Below are 19,572 nucleotides of genomic sequence, written 5' to 3'. Positions count from 1 at the left end.
ATAAAATATACTATAAATACAATAAGAAATGTACATTAAATAATTAAATTAGTATGTGCAAAAGGAGAGAAAAATAGTGAATTAGTGTTCATGGCAGAAGAGAATGAGCTGTTCAGAAAACACAGTTGTGTCTTCCGGCTCCTACACCTCCTCCCTGATGGTAGTAATGAGAAGAGTCCTCAACTTAAGGAGAGTCTTAAATAGGAGGGTAAGCAGTCAGAGGTCATGGTCCATGTAGATATCAGTGACATAGGTAGGAAGAGTGATGAGATTCTGCAAAGTGAGTTTAGGGAGTGCTACGTTAAAGCCTGGGACCTCCAGGGTTACGATCTCAGGACTGCTATCCATGCCATGCGCTAGAGAGGCCAAAAATAGAAAAAATATATTTTTAGATACATGGCTAAGAAGTTGGTGTAGTGGGGAGGGCATCATAAGATGTTTGGATCACTGGGTCTCTTCCAGGGGAGGTGTGACCTGTACTGAAGGGACAGGACGGTTGTACCTGAACTGGAAGGAGACTAATATACTAGCGTATACTAATATACCAGTATGTTAGTGCTGCATGGGGTGGAGATGAGGTTTAAACTACAGTTGCAGGGAACCAGAGTGCCAGAACAGATAGTGGAGAGGTTGTGGAGACAGATGTCAGGAAAGTCCAAAATCAAAAGGTTGAACGTGATGCGAGTAATGTCCTGAGCTGCATATATTTCAATGCAAGGAGTATCGTAGGCAAAGCTGATGAGCTCAGGGCATGGATCAACACATGGAATTATGGTATTGCAGTCAATATTCCAAGGTTTTAAACATGATAGAGCAGGAGGGGTGGTGTTACTAGTCAGGGAAAATGTCACAGCAATGCTCCATCAAGACAGACTGGAGAACTTGTCAAGTGGGGTGTTATGAGTGGAACTGAGAAATAAGAAAGGTATGACCATATAAGATTGTTATAGTAGGTGATTTTAACTTTCCACATATTGACTGGGACTTCCATACTGTAAAAGGACTAGATGGGATCGAATTTGTCAAATGTGTTCAGGAAAGTTTCCTTCATCAGTATGTAGAAATCACAATGAGAAAATATGTGATAGTGGATCTCATATTAGGGAATGAGACGGAACAGGTGACAAAAGTTTGCGTAGGGGAACACTTTGCATTTAGTAATCATAACGTCATTACTTTCAAAGTAAATATGCAAAAGGATAGGTCTGGTCTGCAGCTTGAGATTCTAAATTGGAGAAATGCCAATTTTGGTGGTATCAGAAAGGAGCTGGCAAGTCTGCATTGGGACAGGCTGTTTTCCGGCATAGGTGTACTTGGAAAGTGGGAGGCCTTCAAAAGTGAAATTTTGAGAGTACAAAGCTTGTATGTGCCTGTCATAATAAAAGGTAAAGATAACAAGGGTGGGTACTTTGGTTTTTGAGAGATATTGAGGCCCTGGTTAAGAAAAAAAGGAGGTGCATAGCAGGTATAGGAAGGTAGGAACAAATGAAGTACTTATGGAGTATAAGAAATGCAAGAGAACACTTAAGAAAGAAGCCAGGAGGGCTAAAAAAAAATGGCATGAGGATGTCCTAGCAAACAAGGTGAAGGGAAAGTCTAAGAGATTCTACAGGTATGTTAAGAGCAAAATGATTACAAGGGACAAAATTGGTCCTCTGGAACATCAGAATGGTAATCCATTCATGGAGCCAAAAGAGATTGGGGTGATCTTAAATGGATTTTGTGCATCTGTATTTACTCAGGAGATGGACACGGAATCTACTGAAGTGAGGCAAAGCAGGAGCACATTCATGGACCCTATACAGATTACAGAGGAGATGTTTGCTGTCCTGAGGCAAATTAGGGTGGATAAATCACCAAGGCTTGACAAGAACCTGTGGGAGGCAAGTGAAGAAATTGCAGGGGCTCTATCAGAGATATTTAAATCATCTTTAGTAACAGGCGATATACCGGAGGATTGGAAGATAACCAATGTTGTTCTGCTGTTTAAGAAAGACTCTAAAAAATAAACCAGGAAATTAAAGGATGATACAGTAGTGGGCAAGTTATTGGAAGATATTCTAAGGGACTGGATATATGAGTATTTGGATAGACAGGGACTGATCAAGGATAGTCAGCATAGCTTTGTGCATGGTAGGTCATGTCTAACTAATCCTATAGAGTTTTTCAAGGAAGTTACCAGGAAAGATGATGAAGGCAATGCAGTGAATATTGTCTACATAGACTTTAGCAAGGCATTTGACAAAACCCCTCATGGGAGGTTGGTCAAGAAGGTCCAGTCACTCGGCATTCAAACTGAGGTAGTAAATTGGACTAGACATTGTCTTTGTGGAAGAAGCCAGAGAGTGGTAGTAGATGGTTACCTCTCTGACTGGAGGCCTATGACTAGCGGAATGCCACAGGGATCAGTGTTGGTTCTGTTGTTGTTTGTCATCAATATCAATGATCTGGATGATGTTGTAAACTGAATCAGCAAATTTGAAGATGGCACAAAGATTGGGGTACAGTGAAGAGCGAGTAAGACTATCATGGCTTGCAGTGAGATCTAGACCAGCTGGAAAAATAGGCTGAAGAATGGCAGATAGAATTTAATGCAGACAAGTGTGTGATGTTACACTTTAGTAGGACCAACCAGGGTAGGTCTTACACAGTGAACAGCAGTGCACTGAGGAGTGTGGTAGAGCAAAGGGATCTGGAACACAGGTCTATAATTTGGTGAAAGTAGCGTCACAAGTAAATAGGGTCTTAAAGAAAGCTTTTGGCACATTGGCTTTCATAGATCAATGTATTGAGTACAGAAGATGAGATGTTATGTTGAAGTTGTATAAGACATTGGCGAGGCCTACTTCGGAGTATTGTGTGCTGTTTGGTCACCTACCTACAGAAAGGATGTAAGTAAGGTTGAAAGAGTACAGAGCAAATTAACAAGAGTGCTGTCAGGACAGAGGACCTGAGTTATATGGAAAGATTGAACAGATTAGGATTTTATTCCTTGGAATGTAGAAGATTGAGGAGAGATTTGATAGAGGTATATAAAATTATAAGAGGTATAGATAGTGTAAATGCAAGCAGGCTTTTCCACTAAGGCTTTATGGGACTACAAATAGAGGTCATCTGTTAAGGGTGAAAGGTGAGAAGTTTAAGGGGCATATAAGGGGAAATTTCTTCACTCAGCGGGTCATGAGCTGCCAACATAAGTGGTGCATGTGAGCTCGATTTCAATGTTTAAGAGAAGTTTGGATAGGTACATGGATGGTAGGGGCACGGAGGGCTATGGTCCCAGTGCAGGTTGATAGGAGTAGACAGTTTAAATGGTTCAACATGGACTAGATGAGCCAAAGGGCCTGTTTCTGTGCCGTACTTTTCTATGACTCTAAGAGGGCATGTCCTGAGGTTGTGAAAGAAGCTGTTTAATCAAAAGCACTTTGTTGGTAGGGCAAGCTTGATGGAGCATTTGCTCCATTGTCTCTATTCTTGTATATTGCTTCTTGTTTCCGTCTGAAATATATTGTTCACTATTTAAAGGGGACAGTGCTTTTTTACTTACACAAAAGATCCATTTTCCTCAAGGAATTCTTTCTTCTTTATGAAATCAAAGCACACAAATTAAACAGGTACGTTTTCCTAAATAATGCATAGCCACTCTGATTATCAACCATAGTTTTCAAGTCTCTATGTAATGAGTGGGTGAGACCAAATAACAAATAAAAGCAAGATCACTTTTCCCTGAGAAAGGTAATAGTACCTTCTCCGAGCTTCTAGTAAACTCAGAAGTGTTTATAGTCTTTGTTACAGTGCAATATCCCAGCACAGAATATACACATACAGCTGCTTTTGCCAGTTTTGAGTTTGGGGTCCTTTCCTGTTTACAATAATGCTCCCTGTTTTAGGCTTGGCCCTACCCTATCCCCTTCAATGCCAAGATAAAGACACTCCGTGCCAAGTGACAAACCATCTGTACAACCCATGCTTTCTGAAGTCAGACAAAAAACTCATGGTAAATACCTCTCTTCTCTAATTTGTATAGGCATACTTGCAAAGATTAAACTGAGAGCTTGACCCATGGTGCACTTGGCTGGGTGATGGGTGTTGTCAGGGTGAGGGGATAACACATGGAGAGGCTGGGCAGTGGGCTGAAGGGCTTGTACTGTGCTGTAATGTGTTGGAAAGATCCAAAACATCAACAGCTTTGTAGGTGGAGATGTTGTGGTTCAGGTTTGGTAATGATTTATTATTGCACAGCAAATACATTTTACCAAAGGTACTGAGCTGTAGAAAACCATCCAATTAGAGTAGAGGGTCACCCGCAATTAATGGTGTTGATGGATTGAGTTACCTTGGTCCATGAAAACTGAGTGAAAAAGGAGATTTTAAGGTGATTGAAGGAAAGTATACAGGCAATGTCAAAGGTAAGTTTCCTTTTACACAGAGTGGTGAGTGCATGGAACATCCTGCCATGGGTGATGGCAGAGTCAGATACATTAGGGGCATTCAAGGAACTGCTAGATAGACACATGGATGACACAAAAGCGAAGAGCTATGTAAGAGGGAAGGGTTAGATTTTAGGTTACAAGGTTGACACAAAAATCATGGGCTGAGGGGACTGTACTGTGCTGTAGTATTCTATGTTCTAATTAGCTGCTTTAAATTGCCTTTATTAGGTAAGTGAGTGGTAAAATCTGGGGGAAGTTGATGAGAAGGTGGTGAGAACTAAATAAAAAGGGATGGATCTAGATGTGCAAACTGGGTGGATGGTGGTCAATGTGGCCCTGGTGGGCTGAAACGCTTAGTTCCATATGGTGTATCTCCACACAATGTAAGAAAAGTCTGACGTTCTGCTCTCCTTCCTTGTGTAGATGTGAATAGTGATGAAGAATCACACACTAAAAGAAACAGGAGGCTCTAATAACATTGTTTTTCCAGCAATGGGAGGGCCCATTGGGTAAGTGCTGACACATTGCTGAAGCATTCACAATTATATTTGACCAGGAAGGCTGAGTATATGATCTATTTTGTCTTTCTCTTGAGATATCAACAGCACAGAAGCCAGTCTTCATTCAGTTCAGTTCACTCTGTACAACATCAAGATATGAGTTCAGGAGCCATTAGGCAATGTTGCAGCTCTATAAAACCCTGATTAGACTATACTTGGAATATTGTGTTCAGTTCTGGTCGCCTCATTATATGAAGGATATAGAAGCTTTAGAGAGGGTGTAGGGATTACCTGGATGCTGCCTGGACTAGAGGGCATGTCTATGAAGATAAGTTAAGCAAGCAAGAGTTTATCTTGGAGCAAAGGAGGATGAGAGGTGACTTGATAGAGGTGTGCAAGATGAGTGAAAGCCAGAGATTTTTTCCCAGGGTGGAAATGGCTAATACAACAGGTCATAAATTAAAGTTATTGTAGGAAAGTATAGGGGGATATCAGAGTTAAGTTCTTTACACAGAGAGTGGTGGGTGCATGGAACGCCCTTCCAGGAGTGACAGTAGTGGTAGATGCAGATATGTTAGAGGCATTCAAGAAACTCTTAGATAGGCACATAGATAACAGACAAATGGAGGGTTGTGTAAGAGGGAAGGGTTAGATTAGATTGATCTTAGAGTAGGTTAAAAGCTTGGCACAACATTGTGGGTTAAAGGGCCTGTACTGTACTGTACTGTTCTATGTTCTAAGTTCTATGACTGATAGCACTGGATACAGGATGGCCTATGGGACCAGACTAGTTGTAATACTGAGGACTTGTACTCTAGAACCAGATATTCCTTTAGCCAAACTTAATATACTGTAACTACAACACTGGCATACATCTGATGATGTGGAAAATTGTTGAGATATGACAGGTTCACACAAGCTGGACAACTCTAGTCTAGGTGCAAATCAATACCTACTCACCCATTAGTTAAGAGCAGTGATGGAATGTACCATCAACAGTGCTATCAAGCACTGCATTCTCACCAGTAACTGATCACTGATGTCTGGATCAGAATCACTCAGACATGGAAAAAAGGACTAAATACCGTTAGCACAGCCTGGCCTACTGGGGATGTCCTACTACATAGATCACGAAGAAGCATAATCTGCTTCAAACTGCCACATTAATATACTTGGTCTCATCCTATTAGATCTATTCCCTTTGCTCTACCCATATTCCCCCCACCTTTCCTTCAACTGAAAAAAAGTTAAAGTTAAAGTCTGTCCCGAGCCTTATATGCTCATCAGGCTTATGCCAGTTTCCGTGGCGTGAAGCGACTGAGAGTACGAGAACCCCCCCCCCCCCCCCCCCGCCCCCAGATAGGACGCCAATCTATCGTGAGGTTAACCCCCAGCATTTTGCCGGTACCCATTTTCACCTGGGTAGACTGGAGCAATGTGTGGTAAGTGCCTTGCTCAAGAATACAACATGCCGCCTCACCTGGGGCTCAAACTCACGACCTTCAGATCGCTAGTCCAATGCCTTAACCACTTGGCCACATGCCACACCTTCAACTGAAAATTAATGCTTTATCTCATTCCCCAGTTCAGAGAAAGCTCTCAGATGTAAAAGTTTAAATCTATTTCCCTTTCCTTGATTGACCTAATAAATGTTTCCAGCAACTTCTGCTTTCATTACAGCTAAATTCCAACATTCAAAGTTCAAAGTACATTTATTATCTATGTATACTACATACAACCTGAGATTTGTCGCCTTACAGACAGCCACACATTGATACAAGAGTGACTTTCCTCTGAGATCACAGTAGCATTTGACCAAACATGACATGATGATTGCCCATTGTATCCAACGATGACAATTAGTTATATGCAGTACTTTGATAACCGCACAAAGAAGTCAATGCGACAGAGTTTTTCAAGTGGAAAAGCCACTGCACGGGCAGTTCCACACTGCCAACCTTGGAAGTCCAGATCCAGTGATGCAAGTTGTCATCACAACAGGGGTCTTCTTTGGTTGCAGTGGATGACCCTGGCTTCTTCTGGGCCTTTTCATACCCTTCACTCTCCATAAAGTGTTGCAGACCCACCTTGCTGTCCATTGGATTTCATTGTTCATCTCATCCACCCGGTCTGTTGGAGCTGACTTTGCCTGCTAGGGCAGGCATGTCCCTATCTCAGGATATGAGGCCGCTGGCTTCTCTCACCTGGTAGGGTAGAAGCAGTGTACCACGGTGTGGCCACTGTCACAGACATACAGTCAGTTGGAGCCACAGGTGAGAGCCGAGTGTCCGGTGGGACCAAAGCTGCCCTAGAATGGACACAACAAGCCCCTTTACCAAAGTTTCCACCCATCCCTGGACACCACATCCACCGCATGGGTGGAGTATGACATGGTGCTCTGGTAAAACACCACAAGGCTGCGTGCTTAGCCCCCGTTCTATGCGCTTTACACTTATGACAGTGTGGCTAAGCACAGCTCTGATGCCATATTCAAGTTTTCTGATGACATCACCGTCATAGGCAAAATCAAAGGTGGTGATGAATCAGCATATAGGAAAAAGATTGAAAATCTGGCTGAGCAGTGCCATAAAAACAATCAGATGCACATCAGCTCTGGCAGGATTTGCAGGCTATTACTTCCTACAAAGTGAAGCCCAACATCATGAATGGCAGTGATGCTTCACTCCCTGACAAGCTCAGTGCTTTTTATGCTCGCTTTGAAAGGGAGAATAAAACTATAACTATGCGGATCCCTGCAGCACCACGTAACCCTGTGATCACTGTCTTGGATCCTCAACTTCTTAACCGGAAGATGTTAGAAAATCTGTGCAGATTGGAAATAATATCTCCATCTTGCTGATAATCAACACTGGCACACCTCAGGGATGTGTGCTTCACCCATTGATCTAATCTCTCTATATCCATGACTGTGTGGCTAGGCATAGTTCAAATGCCATCTGTAAATTTGCTGATGATACTGTACAACCATTGTTGATAGAATCTCAAATGGAGATGAGGAGGCGTACAAGAGTAAAATACCTGTATACCAGCTAGTTGAGTAGTGTCGCAAAAACAACCTTGCACTCAATGTCAGTAAGACCAAAGAACTGATTGTGGACTTCAGGAAGGGTAAAATGAGGGAACACACACCTGTCTCATAGAGGGATCAGAAGTGGAGAGAGTGAACAATTTCAAGTTAACCCAACATATTGATGCAGACATAAAGAAAGCACGACAGCACCTAAATTTCATTAGGAGTTTGGGAGGTTTGGTATGTCACCAAAAACACTTGCAAGTTTCTACAGATGTACCGTGGAGAGCATTTTAACTGGCTGCATCACCGTATAGGGGTATGTGGGGCATGGAGGTGCACAGGATCGAAGTAAGCTGCAGAGTGTTGTAAAATTAGTCAGCTCCATCATGGGCACTAGCCTCTATAATATCCAGGACATTTTCAAGGAGCGATGCCTCAAAAAGGCAGTGTTCATTATTAAGGACCCCCAACACAGAACATGCCCTCTTTTCATTGTTACCATCAGGAGGGAAGTAAAGGAGCCTGAGGGCACACACTCAGTGATTAGGAACAGCTTTTTCTCTTCTGCCATCCGACTTCTGAATGGACATTCAATCCACAACCACTACCTCACTACTATTTTATTTAACTATTTAATACATACATACTTACTGTAATTCACAGCGTTTTTCTTCTATTATTATGTATTACATTGTACTGCCGCTAAGTTAACAAATTTCACAACATATACCAGTGATTTTAAATCTGGTTCTGACTCTTACTCAAATGCTAGCAAGACCAAGGAGCTGATCATTGACTTCAGAAGGATGAAACCAGAGATCCATAAACTAGTCCTCATTGGCAGATCAGAGGTAGAGAGGGTCAGCAACTTTAAATTCCTCAGTGGAATTTTATACTGGAGGACCTGTCCTGGGACCAGCACATACATGCATTATGAAAAAAGCTCAGCAGAGTCTCTGCTTCCTTAACAGTTTGCAAAGATTTGGCATGACATTTAAAACTTTAACAAACTTCTATAGATGTGTGGTGGAGAGTATATTGATTGGCTACATCACAGTTTGGAATGGAAACACCAATGCCCTTGAATGGAAAATCCTACAAATAGTGGATACGGCCCAGTCCATCATGGGCAAAGTTCTCCCCACCACTGAGCACATCTACATGAAGCATTGTCACAGAAAGCAGGATCCATCATCAGAGACATCCACCACCCAGGTCATGTTCTCTTCTCACAGCTGCCATCAGGAAGAAGGTACAGAAACCTCAGGATTCATGCCACCAGGTTCAGGAACAGTTATTATCCCTCAATCATCAGGCTCTTGAACCAAAGGGGATAACTTCACTTGCTCTATCATTGATATGTTCCCACTACCTATGGACTCATTTTTAAGGACTCTTCATCTTGCTTGCCTGCTTATTTCTTTCTTTCTTTATTATTTCTTTTTGTATTTGCATAGTTTGTTTTTTTGCACACTGGTTGAACACCCAAGTTTGTACGGCTTTTCATTGATTCTATTATGGATTTATTGATATGCCCGGAAGAAAATGAATCTGAGGGTTGTATATGGTGATAAGTATGTACTTTAATACAGTAATAAATTTACTTCGAACTTTGAAATTTATAATTGCTATGAGAAGTGATGGGATGTTCAAATTATCAATAAATAAGGCTTCAACTAAAATCAGTTTTATTGTTTTTTTTAAATGAGAAACCAAAATTAGTGCAAACACACTGCTTGTGCTATAGGTCTCCAAACCATCTGAAGGGCAATTTTGGAGACAAATCTTTTCAAATACAAATAAAATGGCTACAATTGGCCACTGAGCACATTTGCAAAAAGCACTGCTACAAGAATGCCGAACCTATCGTCAAGAACTCCACTATCCAAACCATGCTCTCTTCTTGCTACTATCATCAGGTAGGAAGTACAGGAGCCTTAGATCCCACATCACCAGGTTCAGGAACAGTTATTACCCTGCAACCAGTTAACCTCAACTCTGAACTGATTCCACAACCTAGGGACACTTTCAAGGACTCTACAACTCATGTTCTTAGTTTAATTTTTAGTTCCATAATTTGTCTTCTTTTCATATTGGTTATTTGTTCATGTATCTTTTTTTATAAATTCTACTGTATAACTTTATTTTCCCATAAATGCCCTCAAGAAAATTAACTTTGACAAGTGGGCGCAAATGCCTATTTGATTTCAGTAAAATTTCTTTAAACAGTACATGCCAAGCCCAAAATGTGAACTAAGTTTTAGGGAATGAAGCTGGGCAAGAGAAAAGATAATCAGTGGGAGAACATTTTCTGGTGGTAATTATACTTCAGTTAGATTTAAACTAGTTATGGAAAAAGGAAGGAGATAAAATGGAAGTGAAGACTAAGGTGGAATAAAGCAACTTTTACTTGACTGTGAAGTGATTTAGTAAACATAAACTGGAAACAACTATGTAAATTAGTAGCAGTGCAATGGGAGGCATTCAAGAAGACATGGAGGTTTGAGGGACACATGATCCCACTAAGAAAAAGGGGGATAAACTGGGACCCCTTGAAGACAAAGATAAGGTAGAAAAAACACTTAGATAAAAAAGAGGAAATACTGGAAATACTCAGACTGGGGTTATTTTCTTTACAGAAAAGGGGGCTGAAGTGAGATTTAATTTGAGGTGTATAGGACCAAGGAGGGCTGAATAGGAGGCACCTATTTTCCTGACTGGGGGGGGGGTGGGGAGAGGGCAGAGATTTAAGTATAAAACAAATTAAGGGAGAGCTGAGAAAGAGATATTCACAGGCAGATGGTGGGGTTCTTGAAGCCCAGTTGCCTAAGTGGTGATAGAGAGAGAAAACACTCAGCACTTTTAAACGGTATGTGGATGTGCGCTTACCAAACCATAATCTGCTGGGCCACACATCAGGTACTGAATGAAGCTCTTTGTGACTACAAGGGTCGTGACATGGACTGGAACCTCCTTCTGTGTCATTATTTTTCTATGATTCTGTGGTTCACAGGTGCATTCACACATTCATGAGCTCAAACTTACACACTCACAGATTCAAGTTCCTGGGCATCTACATCTCAGAGGACCAATCCTGGGACAGCTATACTGATTCAGTCATGAAGAAACTGATAGAAGTTGAAGGAGAATAGGTATGTCACCAAAGATTCTAACAAATTTCTATAGATGTACAATGGAGATCATTCCGACTGGTCGATTCGTTGCCTGTCATGGAAGCTCCAGTGCCCAGGATCACAAGAGGCTGCAAGGAATTGTAGACACAGCCAGCTCCATCATGGGCGCTAGCCTCCCCATCATCAAAGACATCTTCAAAAGGTGATGCCTTAAGAGGGTGGCATCCATTATTAAGGATACCGTCTGAGACATGCCCTTGTCTAACCCTACAACTTCCTCCAGCCTTACAACCATCTGCATTTCTCCTATTCCTAGTACGGCAACTACTCTGTCCAACAACTGCAGAGAGCTGTGTATACAACTCAGTCCATCATTGAAACCAGACACCCCTCCATGGACTCTTAGGAAAGCAGCCAGTTAAATCAAAAACCCTTCCCACCCTGGTCATTCTCTCTTTACCCCTTTCCATTAGGCAGCAGATACCAAAGTTTGAGAACAGGCAACATCAGCTCAGGGACAGCTTCTATCCTGCTGTTATCAGACTGTTGAGGGGACCTTGTATGATATCAAGAGACCTCTTGAACTCTTAACTTCAAAAACTACCTCATCATAGCCCCCTACACTAAGTGGCTGCCTGCACTGCACTTTCCCTGTGACTGTAACACTATATTCTGTATTTTACTATTGCTTTTCCCCTGTGCTACCTTGATGCACTTATAGTTTAAAATGGCATAAAGAACAAAGTTTTTCATAGTATATCAGTACATAAGACAATAATTAATTATTATTAGTTTATCTCCTGTGCAATCCTGATTTAACATCCCTTTACCACTGTGGAGCTGAGCTCTAAGATCTGGAATGGCTGCCCTTCCTTACATCTCTCTCCCCCTTCTTCAACCTTCCCTCTCCCTCCTCCTCCTTAAAGTTGCTACTCAAAACCTACCTCTTTGACCAAGTATTTTTGTTACCTGTTCTATCCTTTGTGAGATTATGTTTGATAAAATTCCTGAGAAAGACATTGGGCTGCTTTTACTGTGACTAAGAGGCTGTATAAAGAGAAGCTGTTGTATAATTCTGAGCTTCTATTTATCCAGTCTAGTTGGAAATGTTTCTCCCACAATTTGCATTCCAATCCCCCGACTTGATTTACATGTGTACTGTAGCTCATCGAGCCACCAGAATTATGTGAGAAATGTGTTTGAGCAGTCTCTTTGGGAGAAGACAGGCTTTAATGAGTCTGCAGCTCAAATCTCTTAATCCTCCTCGAGTCTCTGGGATAAGCCCCTTTTACAGGTTGCTACAAGGCTGAGTGGGAAGTGTTCACCTGCTGGCAGGGGTTGATGATGGATATAGAGAGCTTGCCAAGAGCAGCCAGCTGAGGCTAGGCTTCAGAGTTGATGATGAAGAAACAGCAAGTAGGCCTTGGATGGCGCTGCTTGTTTGAATTCTGTTTGTTGGCTCTGTTACAAGCTAAGGAGTGTGAAACCTTGACTTTAATCACCCCTGGCCGCCAGTGAAACCAGGGTATACTCGACAGTTCTCAGCCAATTAAACCAATAATCATTCAGTTCAAGTTTAAGGAACATATTGAAAATAACTCAAGGTTTAATTTTAAAAAGCCATCCTTTGGAGAGCCCCTGCTGCATGTTAATTAGGCAGAGGCTGCCACCCTGGCTGTTGTCCAGATGTACTTGTTCCTTATCCATTGTGGGAAGTGAAAGGGTTGTGAAGTTGGAAGGTTTAGCAACTTGATTAGTGTAGGTGCATGAGGCAGGAAACTGTGGGAATGGATTCTGAAATATGGGATCACATTGCGATAAGCTGGATATTATTATGAATAAGATACTGAATAGTACAGCTCTCAATGAATAAATTTGCTGATACACACAATGTGATGGACTCGGTATATGGTGGGTATTTTTATAGCACACAAGGGTTATGTAACAGGGCCACTATCCAAAAGCATAAGTTATGGTCCAAAGGCATAAGTTTAAATTTAAATAACAATTAAAATTTGGATGAAATAAATGAAACTAATGACTAACTGTAAAACTTGCCTGGTTCACTCTCCTTCTGGCCTATATGCAACCGAGATCAATGTAAGTTGACTTTTAACATCCCACTGGAATGACCTGGCAAATTATTCATGGAGCAGTTAAGAATGGACAAAAGATGCTAACCTTGGCAATCATAACTACATCAGGAGAACATTTCTTTTTTAAAAAAGCGGTTAATTTTTCTGTGTAAACCCTCAAACCTATTTTAACATTGTTGACAAGGTGTATGAGTTTTTGTTTTCTAACACAAGGGAAGTAAATCTGCTTCTTCCCACTACAGCAGGGGTTGGGATGTGGAAAACCTTTCCTTGCAAACCATATGAGTTTTCTGACATATTGCAGATACCAACATGAAATGACTGGCTACCAATAGAAAATCTTGCAAAAGATAATGAATATTAGAAAATGGCTAAATGGCACACTACCTTAGAGCATGATCTTCTCGTCAATAGTGGACTGGGTGCCTTGTCAGGTTGGTAAACAGATATCAGAGTTTAAATAACAGGGACTGGGAATTAAATGCAAGACTGGACTTAGAGTCTTAGAACACTACAGCACAAAATGGCCCTTCAGCCTATCTAGTCCATACCAAACCATTCAAACTGCTTACTCCCATACTCCTCCCATTCATGTACCTATCCAAATCTCTCTTAAATGTTGAAATCGAATCCGCATCCACCACAGTCACACCACCCTCTGAGTGAAGAAACACCCCCCTCCCCAGGTTCCCTTTAAATTGTTCACATTTCACTCTTAATCTATGATCTCTAGTTATTTATTTACTTAGTGATACAAAGCAAACTAGGTCCTTCAGCCCATGCTGCCCAGCATCCCGGTTAACACTAACCTAACTTACAATGACCAATTAACTACCTGGTATGTCTTTGGACTGTGGGAGGAAACTGGAGCATCTGGGGAAAACCCATACTTTCCACAGGGAGGATGTACAGAGATTCCTTAAAGAATGGTGCTGGAATTGAACTCCGAACTCCAGGACGCCCCAAACTCTAATAATGTCACGCTAACCGCTGCCCTACCATGGCACCTCATGTTAGTTGTAGTCCCTTCCAATTCCAGTGGAAAAAGCCTGGTTGCATTTATTCTGTCCACACCTCTCATAATGTCGTATACAACCATCAAATCTCACCTCATTCTCATATGCTCCAGGGAATAAAGTCCCAACCTATTCTACCTTTCCCTGTAACTCAATCCTCAAGTCCTAGCAAAATCCTTATAAATTTTCTCTGCGCTCTTTTAATGACAACTCAATTGTCTTCTATAACAATTTCCATGAGATCAAGTTAGGATGGGAGCTCGGGCCTGCTCTGAATATGAGGTCGGCCAGGATTTAAAAAGTGTGGAACATTTAAATCCAGAGATGAAAGATTGTTATTGGATATGAGGTGCATCTGAGCTCCCACTTGAAGCTGATAAGCATGTTTAAATGAAATCATCAAAGAACAACTGAGCTAAAACTGAGTTTACTTGACAGCAATTCAACTCTCTGCCAATTGAATTCTGCCATTCTCCTTCAACAGAAGAATAAGGTACCTTGAACTTCATACTCTTAAATAAAGCCACCTCATTTAAACTAAAACATGGAGTACTCTCAGAGGGAAGATTTAACCTGAACAGTCTGTTATTAAATCAATGAGGTTTGATTTAGCATAATCGAGGAGTGCTATGAATCCTGCTTAATGTACAGCAGTGCAGATGTTAGCATAATCACTCAACAATCCCAACTGTAAAATTTCCGACCACTTTCTATGATGAGTTTGTACATTCTCCCTGTGACCTGTGGGTTTCTTCCTGGTGCTTTGGTTTCCACCCACATTCCCAAGTGTACGGTTAGGGTTAGTGAGTTGTGGGTATGCTATGTTGGTGCCGGAAACAGCACAACACTTGTGTGCTGCTTGCTTATTTGATTTAATGCAACTGACACATCTTTTCTGTAGGTAGGTGACCAGAACTGCACACATTACTCTAAAACAGGTCTCACCAACATTTTATAAAATTTCAACATAGCATCCCAACTCCTTTACCCAATACTTTGATTTATGAAGGCCAATGTGCCAAAAGTTTTTTTACAACCCTGTGACACTTACAAGGAATAATGAATCTGTATTTCCAGATCCCTGCTCCACCACACTCGTCAGTGCTCTACCAATCACTGTGTAAGTCCTAACGTGGCTTGTCCTCTCAAAGTGAAAAATCTCAAACTTGCCGGCATTAAGTGCCATCTGCCATTTTTCAGCCCATTTTTCCAGCTGGTCCAGATCCCGCTGCAATCTTTGATAGCCTTCCTTGCTGTCCACTACACTCCCAATCTTGGTGTCATCCACAAGTTTTCTTATCCAATTGACCACATTACCATTGAGATTGTTGATACAGATGACAAACAACAGTGCCCCGATCTCTGCAGCACATAGGTCATAGGTCTTCAGTCAGAGAGGCAACCATCTACTTTCACTCTAGTTTCTCCCACGTTGTTAATGTATCCAATATATCACTTCATACTGAACACCGAGCGACTGAACCTTCTTGACCAAGCTCCTGTGCAGGACCTTGTTAGACCTTGCTAAAGTCCATGTAGACAACATCCACTCCCTTTCCTTCATCAACATTCCTGTGACCTGCTCAAAAAGACTCAATAAGATTGATTAGACATTGACCTATCACACACAAAGAAATGTTAACTACTTTAATCAGTTCTTGACTAGCTAAACATGGGTGAGCTGAAGATGCATTTCAGGTGTCCAAGACAGTCCAAGAGACTCATTCCAGCTTTTTACATCAGTGTCTGGCATGTCAGTCATGCCCCAGTGTATTGTGATGTTCACACTTTTTAGTCATCCTGGCCACCTTCTGAGACACACTGAGTACATAGGACCCTGGAAATTATGGAAGGAGTGGGTGGCCAATCTATGGAGCAAATTATTTAGAAGAAGAGGAATAAAAACAGAGAAGGAAAAAAAATGTTGGAACTGTGAAACGTCATTGCTATGTTCCATAACTCACAGGTTTATTGCTGCTATCTCTCTCTATTTACACTTCATTGAGATACTAGTGGTGGAAGGCATGAACAGCTTCAAGATCCTGCATGTCAATACCTCAGGGGATCTATCCTGGAACCAACGCATTGATGCATCATGAAGGTGTTACACCAGTGGCTCTACTTCATTATGGGATTTGGTATAACACCAAAGACTCTTGAAAATTTCTATAGTTGTACAGTGAAGACTATTCTGACTGGGACACAGCCTGGTATGGAGATTCTGATGCACAAGTTCACAAAAGGCTACAGAGCATTGTAGACTCCATCCCAAGCACAACCCTCCCTACCATCAAGGACATCTTCAAGAGACTGTACTTGAAGCAGGTGGCATCCAGCAATAAAGATCTTCACTATCCCTTCACGACAGTGTAGTTCCAAAAGGACGAGGCAATTATAACTTCCCAAGAATAAAGTCGTCATAAAAGCTGCCAACATACCTGGATTGAAAGGTCCTCTGATGCATTGACAGCATATTAAGAAAAGGTACTTCTTTCCCATGAGGAATACTTACTCGTTGTGAATGGGATTCCTAAAAGCCATAACAGTGCATATGTTATTGCTAGTATTTGGGGGATCATCTCACAAAGCTTAACTTGACCCATTAGACTCTTCCTGCAAGTCTGTGGTTCACACATTGAACTAATAATTCACCTCAAAATGGTGCCGAGCTGTAGTGTCTGCTGAGATTGTGGCTCAGACTTATTATTTTTAAGTTTAGAAGAATGGTTTTAGGGACAGAGAGGGGAGTTAGGGGTTGGTTTAAGGTTTAAAGACAATGATATGGATGTCCATGTCCATGGCACAAGGAAGCATGAGGGCTGGTCAGTAGGCTCTGAGTTAGAGCCGTGTGGTCCAGTCATCAGCTAGTCTAGGAGTTTACATCAAAGATCAAGGCCCAAAGGTTAATTGGAAGTTGTAGCTCAATAGCCAAAGACTGGGGGCATGGAGGCCTGTCCTGGTGTTGGAGGACTGTTTGTGTAGGTGGGTGGATGGGAGGGAAGAAATGGCTTGTTTTGTTATTTGTTTGTTGTGTTCCATTCTGGTCATACTACATTGGCGCTGGAATGTGTGGCAGCCTCCAGCACCCCTTCAGGAGTGCTTGTTCTTACACAAGTGACACTTCTCACTATATGTTTCGATGTAGATTTGACAAATAAATCTGAGTCTCAAAACCCACAAAACTGGAATGGAAGCAAATCATTCTCAACTCTGAGGGACTGCATAACAACAAGAAGAATCAGAATCACACTAAGTGTGTATCTTCAGGCTCCTGTACCTCCTCCTTAATGGTAAAAATGAGAAGACAGCATGTCCTGGGTGATTGTATCCTTAATGACAGCTGCCAATCTTTTGGAGGCATCGTCATTGCTAGGGAGGCTCATGATGGAGCTGGCTGAGTTTACAACTTACTGCAGCTTTTTCTGATTCTGTGCAGCAGCCTCTCCATACCAGACAGTAATCCAACCAGTTACAATGCTCTCCAAGGTACATCTATAGAAATTTGCAAAAGACCTTGGTGACTTACCAAGTTACCTCAAACTCCAATTGAAGTATAGCCACTATTATGCCTTCTTTGTAATTGCATCAATATCTTGGGCCCAGGATAGGTATTCAGAGATGTTGACACCCTGAAACTTGAAACTGCTCACTTTTTCCGCTGTTGATCCCTCGATGAAGACTGGTGTGAGGTTCCTAACTTCCCCTTCCTGAACTCAATAATTAATTCCTTGGTCTTACTGATGTTGAGTTGCAAGGTTGTTGTTTTGACACCACTCAACCAGACGATCTATCTCGCTAATCTCATGAGTAGGTGATGGTGCCTATTCAACACCATCTGAAATTCTGCCAATTTGTGTCATTGTCAAATTTATAGATGGAGTTTCAGCCCTGCCTAGCCATACAGTCATAGATGTAGAGAGAGTAGAGCAGTAGGCTAGTCATGCATCCTTGAGGTGCAACATTGTTGATTGTCAGTAAGGAGGAGATGTTATTTCCAATCTGCTCTGACTGTGGTCTCCCAATGAGGAAGTCAAAGTTCAAAGTACATTTATTATCAAAGTATGTATGCTATTCTTGGAGCAGACATTGTTTTGGAGTGTGTCAGTGCTTAGAGTGGCTTTGGCTCATCAGGCTTGTTGAGTGAGATCAGGTTTGGGTGAGATGCATTGTCTTGTAAGTTACTCTCCCTCATAATCTTTGTGCATTCCTCAGCTGTTGGGGCATCAGTGAGAACAGCTCCAGGGGCAGTATCTTTTGCTATGTGTACAATGTAGGAATTCTGGAGACCTCCAGTCTCCCAGATAAACACATCTGCACCAGGTGCACTGAATTGAAGCTCGTGAGAGAATGTATTAAGGAACTGGAGCTGCAGCTTGATGATCTTCGACTCATACAGGAGAATGGGGAGGTGATAGACAGGAGCTACAGGGAGGTAGTCACCCCTAGTTGCAGGAGACAGGTAACTGGGTGACTGTCAGGAGAAAGAGGGGAAATGCACAGCCAGTGCAGAGTACATCTGTGGCTGTTCCCCTCAGTAATAAGTATATAATTTTAGATACCATTGATAGGGATGACCTACCACAGGGGAGCCACAGTGACCAGGTCTCTGACACTGAGTCTGGTGCCGTGGCTCAGAAGAGCAGAGAGGTGAGGAGGACTGCAGTGTTGATAAACGAGATTCTTTAGTCAGAGGAACAGAGACGAGGTTCTGTGGGTGTGATAGAGACATCTGGATGGAATGTTGCCTCCCTGGTGCTAGGATCAGGGATGACTCGGATCAGGCCCATGGCATTCTTAAGGGAGAGGGTGAGCAGCTAGAAGTCTAGGCACCATATTGGCACCAATGACAAAGGTAACCAAGGTGAGAAGGTCCTGAAGAGAGATTTCAGGGAGCTGAGAAAAAGGAGCTCCACGATAGTAATCTCTGGATTGCTCCCTGTGCCATGTGCCAGTGAGGGAAAGAATAGAATGATCAGGCAGTTGAATGTGTGGGTGAGGAACTGATGGAGGGGTCAGGGGTTCAGATTTAGGGACCATTGGGATCTCTTATGGGGAAGGTACAACCTGTACAGAAGGGACAGGCTTAACTGAACCCAAGGGGGTCCAATATCCTTGTGGGCAAGTTGGCTGGAGCTGTTTGAGAGAATCTGACAGGGGGATGGTAATCTGAGTGATAGTTGGTTTACAAACTGAGGTAGTGTGTAGTGAGACTCTTAGCAAGGAGAGGCTGATGATATGGCAAAATTGTAGTCAGCAACTGTAAAATAGAAGGTGGACAAAATCGAAAAGGGTGAATGCAGGACTGAAGGTGCTATATATGAATACACACAGTATATGGAATAAGGTAGATAAACGTGTA

Source organism: Hemitrygon akajei, chromosome 14, assembly GCF_048418815.1.
Source record: "Hemitrygon akajei chromosome 14, sHemAka1.3, whole genome shotgun sequence".
NCBI lineage: Eukaryota > Metazoa > Chordata > Chondrichthyes > Myliobatiformes > Dasyatidae > Hemitrygon > Hemitrygon akajei.
Note: the sequence above shows the minus strand (reverse complement) of the source record.